Genomic DNA, 7,054 nt, shown 5'->3' on the forward strand with positions numbered 1-7,054 from the left:
AAAAATTCCAAAAAATATAAAATCTTGTTTTCCGCATATCCGGCGCCTCGGCGCCAAATATGGGCGCTGTGGCGCAGCCTGTTCTGTTGTTTTCAGTATCTTGGGCACCACGGCACCTGGTTCGGGTAGAAAATTCCTTCTGCGCGTCTTTCAGTGTTTTTAGCATAACTTTCTCGTCCGATGTCCAATTGAGGTGATTCAAAGCTTGTTGGAAAGCTAACTCAAAGGGGTACAACTTTTCTTTAGATATTATTCTCTGCTTCGATCGTTTGCTATGTCAAAAATGAGTCTCATTGTGAGGCTGAAATTTCGGAGCACAACTTTTCGGTTGGAAATTGATTTGTGATCATATTTTGACTAAATTTGATCTCTTTGACATCTTTTTCCATCCAATTGACTCCTACCATGCTCGGATCTTCATTGCAAGGTTCAACACAACTTTTCAATAATTACGCTTTAGTCTCCGAACTTTGTATCTCTTACAATTTGGCAATTTTCTCAAATTTCACCAACTTTTGCTTATTTATTTCAATTTCATCAACCTACATCGCAACATCAAAATACACAATAAAAATCTCTAAAACACTCTCAAGAGTAGAAAAATAACAAATTACGTGGCATAAATATTACGAGTGTAGAGCACTCATCAGAACATTAAAAAACACTTTTATTTCAACATTTTTTACGTGAAAAATTATATCTATCAAATACAATAATTTACAATTCTCAGGAAAATAATTTCTAAGCAATTCAATTCCATAGAATTCGTTTTCAATTCAATTCAATTTCATCTTTGCAATCAAACGAACCCTTAGAGATCTTACCCAAATAAAAACTTAAATTATGGGTTACAGCTTGCCCGTTTGATGGGGATTAAGACCTCATTTAATACACATTAATGTAAAAATAAGAATAAAAATTATAGCCGTTACGGATACTATACAAGAGATAGAAAGTCAAATATGATGATTTGAGATGATGGATAACGGTCATATTTTTTATTTTAATGGGCAAATAGTAGGAAACAAATGGGGGCAAAAATTATATTTTTAATAGATTTTTATAAAAAAAATTTAAATGTGTGGTTGAAAAATTGTGAAACTCATAAATTGTGTGGTTAATATTGTTTTTTTAATTTTGACTTAAATTAAAATTTGATTTAAATCAAAAACCAAACATGGGCTTTATTGAACTAAAAGAATTAGAGAAAAATAAAAAACTACAAATATTTCAAAATACACTTTCAAAAAAGAAAAAAAAATGAAAAAAAGAAACTCATGAAAAAATTTCAAAATCAGGTGATCACATTTTTGTGACCTGTGATAAAACTTCATGACATATTAATTAACTAAACAAATTAAGGTCACAATAATACACAATTTGTTATACAATCACATAATAATCACGAATCACACAAAGTTAAAGTTATAAGACACAATTTCTGAATCACGGTAACAAAATTATAGATCACAAGTTATCTAATTAACATGTCACAATCATTATTCATCTCACTCTACCACGATATCCCCACCATAAAACGACAAACATAGACAGGCATCTTCTCGACTTACTCCCCCCACCACCTCCACCCATAGTCATCTGAGCTTCTTCATCCACCATTGCCACAAGTAATTTCTTGGGATCTATGAGCATAAAGTTAAAATTTCATGCCAAAAACACCCACCTGCTATACCATCGAAGTTTACCACCTCCCTTTAGGCCCCTCGCCCTCACATAATTCCCTAGCCTCCCCTCTCCATCGCTCTTCTTTTTTCCCACCTCCATCGCACTCCTCCAAGTCTCTCCACAATATCAGTGAAAAATGGGCAATGCCACCTCATAGCACCTCATATTTACAACCCCAAATCTACTATTGTAACAAAATTCGAAAAGACTAATTGATTTGGAATAATATAGAACCATATCGCCGCCTATTTACAATAAAACTAGTAAACGATGCCACTTTCGAAATTTCTCTTTCTAATGTAAAATTTTAGATGTGAACAAAATGAAATTTCATATCATGATAGTGGTGTTCATGATAATGGAGAGGAAATTTCGTCGGGTGGAGTTACGGTGAGAAGCAATATCAAGTGTCAATAGCGAAGCAGTAGCATGTTGATAGTCGACGACAGAGTTTTGCTAGAGAGAGATTATATATATGACTAAGTTACAGTGGAGTTCTACGAGAGAGAGAGAGTTCTAAGATATGGGGGGGGATGTGGAATAAAGTGGGGTGAAGTACACCTAGAACTTGATTATTGAAATGAATAATTAAAAAACATATGCAAATGTAATTTTCTCGAAGAATTATTATGCTAAGATTTAGCGTAAGCATAGATTTTCCAGTTCTTGCGCTGGCTGTCTTTAGATAGGTATGTAAATTCGGTGAAAAAGTTGTGAGTTAATTTCCAGTAAATTTTATTGTTTAAAACTCATTCATTTCTAAAAAATCAATAGAGGTGATAGTTCCATATTGATGGACAATATATGATACAAAAGTGTTTTGAATATTAATTCATTATCAATAATCATTTCAATATGACAGTGATGTATGTCCAATATTTAGTTAGTTTAGTTTGATTATATATTTTTTGGATAATTAGCACAAAACGTCTTTACATTTCACGATCATTGTGGAAAACATTCATACCTTTCATTTGTTGGCATTTTTGCCTTTATTTTCCACCTTTCATTGCGGAAATCATCCTTCCATATACTGACCGTCACTTGTTCCATTAATTGAATACAAAAATACGATTTTCTTTTTCAAACACCAAGGGTAAACTATTCTCAATCTATTTACACCATTTCATTTCCTCTTACATGGGAAGGTTCCATTGCGGTTTCTTGTTCAAAATAATCCAAATTTTCTTCCATTCTTCCATTTGTACGAGCTTTCCTCCCTTCTATTGTCATATGCTCTCGTCTCATCTTGTGGGCGCAAAGTGAAACAACGCAATAAGAATTTTTGGAAGAGCGGACGTAAGAGATACTTCTTGTTTCGAAAAGCGCTGTGTAGAGTTCCGGGGGTGGTAGAACAACTTCTTCTTTGCATTACGAGTTAGGTATTTTTCTTTCCATTTTCGTATTTTGGTGCTTTGCACAATTGAGAATTTGTGTCAAGTTTTGATGTTGTTTATCGTTGTTATGCAAACCTTCAAGGAGCAACGTGTTTATTCCATTTTTTGAGAAAATCCCTAAGACGAGCAACCCATTTATGGTGTAGTGTTGATTCCCTAAATTTATAGTTGAATTCATCCAAATCCACTGTGCATTCTCATAATTTTAGTGTCCAATCCCCCAGTTTATGTCCATTTTAGTGTCGCTAGGCATATTTCACTTTGGCATTTCGAATCAAAGCCTAAAATTCCCCAATTTATTGCTTGTTTTTTTTGTGAACTTTATATTATTGAACACGGATGTTAATTCTCAATATTTCACTGTTGAAGTACATTATGGAGGCCAATTTTATGATAAGCCAAACAATGTGACGTATGAAGAAGAATTTGTGCTTTTCGTCAACTTCTTTCGCGGTAAATGTTGCACCTGAGAGAATTTGAGTAAATTCTCACATGAAACTTGTGACGAAAGTGTATTGGAATTTTACTATAAGAATCAAAAATTAAGTTTTGGGAAGGGGTTGGCAAGATTGGAGAGTGAAGATGATATGAACGGAGTGCTAATGAACAGAGATGGACATCCATATGTGAAGATATATGTCGTAACCCCAGTGCAATCATATGCATTGTCGTTGCATATATCACGATATATACACCCTCAATTTCCCCGTTACAGGTCCGAATTCATGCCTAAACCTTCTCGACTTACCAGTGTACACAAAGAGGGCTAGGAGCCCAAAGAAAAATAGAAGAGAAAAGGCAAATGAGGTGACTTCTTCAAGTTAGTCGAATAGGTCTAGAAAGTCGAAACGTAATGTCAATACTTCACAGACAACTTTATGAACACCAGCAGGTCAACGAAAAAGATCAGAGCTGATAATGACATGTACGAAATGTGGTGAACTGGGACATAATAGGAAAGTCTGCAAAGGGACACCAACTCCAAAACCTAATTAGGATTCTTCCGTTGGCCAGGTTCTCCGGTTCATTTCTTTTTTTCTTTTGTTTTTGTTCCTTTAGTGGATATAATGTAGCAACTTAACAACCTGTTTTTGATGTCTCTGAACTACTGGATATAATTTAGCACAGTCAGAACATGTGGTGGAGCACAGTGGATATGTAGCACTTTTGAAATGAATAGTTGCATCTGAATTGCAACATTATATTTGTTGGTAATTTTTTTGTTGAGATTTTGCTTAATTGGTGCCGAATTGTTTTTTAAATTGTGTTTGAGATGCTGTGATTGAATTAGTATATTTAGGGAGTTTATGTTGTTGTATATAAACAGGCTGCACATAGAAGAAAATAGGGAAGGTTTTTGAAGATTTGTTTAAAAAGTGGGGACCTTATACGCAAATACTTTTGAAAGGTAAGGATGTTATTTACAAATAATTTTTAAAGGTAGGAACATTTTAGACCAAAGTATTACTAATTATGGATTATTATCACAAAATTAATTCAATCTTGAATAGACCAATTTCCTCTTTCACCATTGGGCCTAATGGACCATTCACCATTGTAATTCAATAGGTACTTTGTGATAATAAATGTGCACTTGTTCTTCTCAATTTACCCCTTGGTTACAACCTTAATAAGTATGAAAATAGAAATGAGCATCGTTAGTTCATCAACAATCCATTCAATGTATATCTTCATTTATCCTTCTAAATTTTTAAGCAATCTACCTAACAGCAGTTATAGTTGCGAAATACAAGATTATTCATCCATTTTTTAGGAATAAATGCGTCGGGTGTATCAATATTGGCATAGTCACCAGGGTTTAACTTTTATAAGTTTTCCGTATTTTTGGTTTAATTTTTATTCTTCTTGTTGGACTCAGGGTTTTGGATATGATAAGCCAAACAATGTGACGTATGAAGAAGAATTTGTGCTTTTCGTCAACTTCTTTCGCGGTAAATGTTGCACCTGAGAGAATTTGAGTAAATTCTCACATGAAACTTGTGACGAAAGTGTATTGGAATTTTACTATAAGAATCAAAAATTAAGTTTTGGGAAGGGGTTGGCAAGATTGGAGAGTGAAGATGATATGAACGGAGTGCTAATGAACAGAGATGGACATCCATATGTGAAGATATATGTCGTAACCCCAGTGCAATCATATGCATTGTCGTTGCATATATCACGATATATACACCCTCAATTTCCCCGTTACAGGTCCGAATTCATGCCTAAACCTTCTCGACTTACCAGTGTACACAAAGAGGGCTAGGAGCCCAAAGAAAAATAGAAGAGAAAAGGCAAATGAGGTGACTTCTTCAAGTTAGTCGAATAGGTCTAGAAAGTCGAAACGTAATGTCAATACTTCACAGACAACTTTATGAACACCAGCAGGTCAACGAAAAAGATCAGAGCTGATAATGACATGTACGAAATGTGGTGAACTGGGACATAATAGGAAAGTCTGCAAAGGGACACCAACTCCAAAACCTAATTAGGATTCTTCCGTTGGCCAGGTTCTCCGGTTCATTTCTTTTTTTCTTTTGTTTTTGTTCCTTTAGTGGATATAATGTAGCAACTTAACAACCTGTTTTTGATGTCTCTGAACTACTGGATATAATTTAGCACAGTCAGAACATGTGGTGGAGCACAGTGGATATGTAGCACTTTTGAAATGAATAGTTGCATCTGAATTGCAACATTATATTTGTTGGTAATTTTTTTGTTGAGATTTTGCTTAATTGGTGCCGAATTGTTTTTTAAATTGTGTTTGAGATGCTGTGATTGAATTAGTATATTTAGGGAGTTTATGTTGTTGTATATAAACAGGCTGCACATAGAAGAAAATAGGGAAGGTTTTTGAAGATTTGTTTAAAAAGTGGGGACCTTATACGCAAATACTTTTGAAAGGTAAGGATGTTATTTACAAATAATTTTTAAAGGTAGGAACATTTTAGACCAAAGTATTACTAATTATGGATTATTATCACAAAATTAATTCAATCTTGAATAGACCAATTTCCTCTTTCACCATTGGGCCTAATGGACCATTCACCATTGTAATTCAATAGGTACTTTGTGATAATAAATGTGCACTTGTTCTTCTCAATTTACCCCTTGGTTACAACCTTAATAAGTATGAAAATAGAAATGAGCATCGTTAGTTCATCAACAATCCATTCAATGTATATCTTCATTTATCCTTCTAAATTTTTAAGCAATCTACCTAACAGCAGTTATAGTTGCGAAATACAAGATTATTCATCCATTTTTTCTCAATTAAATAAACATAAACTTTTTAAAATTTCAAAAATCTTTAATAAACCCAGATGAATAAACCTCTTAAAATAACTTTTATAAACTTACCCAACCCCGAGTGAAATCTTCACAAATCTCATATTCAGCTTTCGGTATACCGTGCAGTTGCACACAGTAGCCCTAATTCTCTCTCTTTCACGCACAACACAGTATATAAAATTCCAGGTGATGCTACCAAAAATCGTACCTGCTGATTTTCCGAGCTTGATGACTGGTGAGGAGCACGAACGTGATCTTCCGATACCTGAAACAAAGGCAACGAGGTGTGTTCTCGTCGCCCCTCCGATGCTTAAGTCAGAAAAGGAAATATATGCGTGAGGCTATGTGCTGAAGAACAATGAGAAAAACGTACCTGAATAATGGCCCAAGGTTCTGCTTTTATAGGAGTAGGTAGTGTACTCCTAGTAGGATTGTGTTGGTTGGATGTTTTTATCCAAGGGAATTTCTATTATAAAGAATGTCCTACTTGTAATGGAATTGTTTGACAAGTGGTGTTAGGGTTGATGTAGAATCCTTGGGTGTTTATGTTTGTTAGTTAGGTACCCAGGTCTTAGGGGGTATGTTGGTGGTGTATGTCTCGAGGACTATTCTCGAGGACATTGACGGAATGTAAAAGTGTCCTCGAGGTATCTCGAGGACTACAATATCTCGAGGAC

The 7,054-nt window shown here is 34.6% G+C and overlaps 1 protein-coding gene across 5 annotated transcripts in view; it reads left to right on the forward strand.

Annotated features, from left to right (window-relative positions):
• Window positions 1-6,394: 6,394 nt before the first annotated feature.
• Window positions 6,395-7,054, forward strand: part of LOC111405438 (glycine-rich RNA-binding protein RZ1C-like) — an 8,112-nt gene continuing 7,452 nt past the window's right edge. For 2 of the 5 annotated variants that reach the window (XM_023034318.1, XM_023034322.1), the window contains exon 1: window positions 6,475-6,563. The gene's annotated coding sequence lies outside the window, so the exon portion shown is untranslated. Of the gene's footprint in view, window positions 6,564-7,054 lie in introns of all 5 variants that reach the window. The other 3 variants (XM_023034319.1, XM_023034320.1, XM_023034321.1) reach the window with 3 other exon arrangements.

Source organism: Olea europaea, chromosome 12 (assembly GCF_002742605.1).
Source record: "Olea europaea var. sylvestris chromosome 12, O_europaea_v1, whole genome shotgun sequence".
Taxonomy (NCBI): domain Eukaryota; kingdom Viridiplantae; phylum Streptophyta; class Magnoliopsida; order Lamiales; family Oleaceae; genus Olea; species Olea europaea.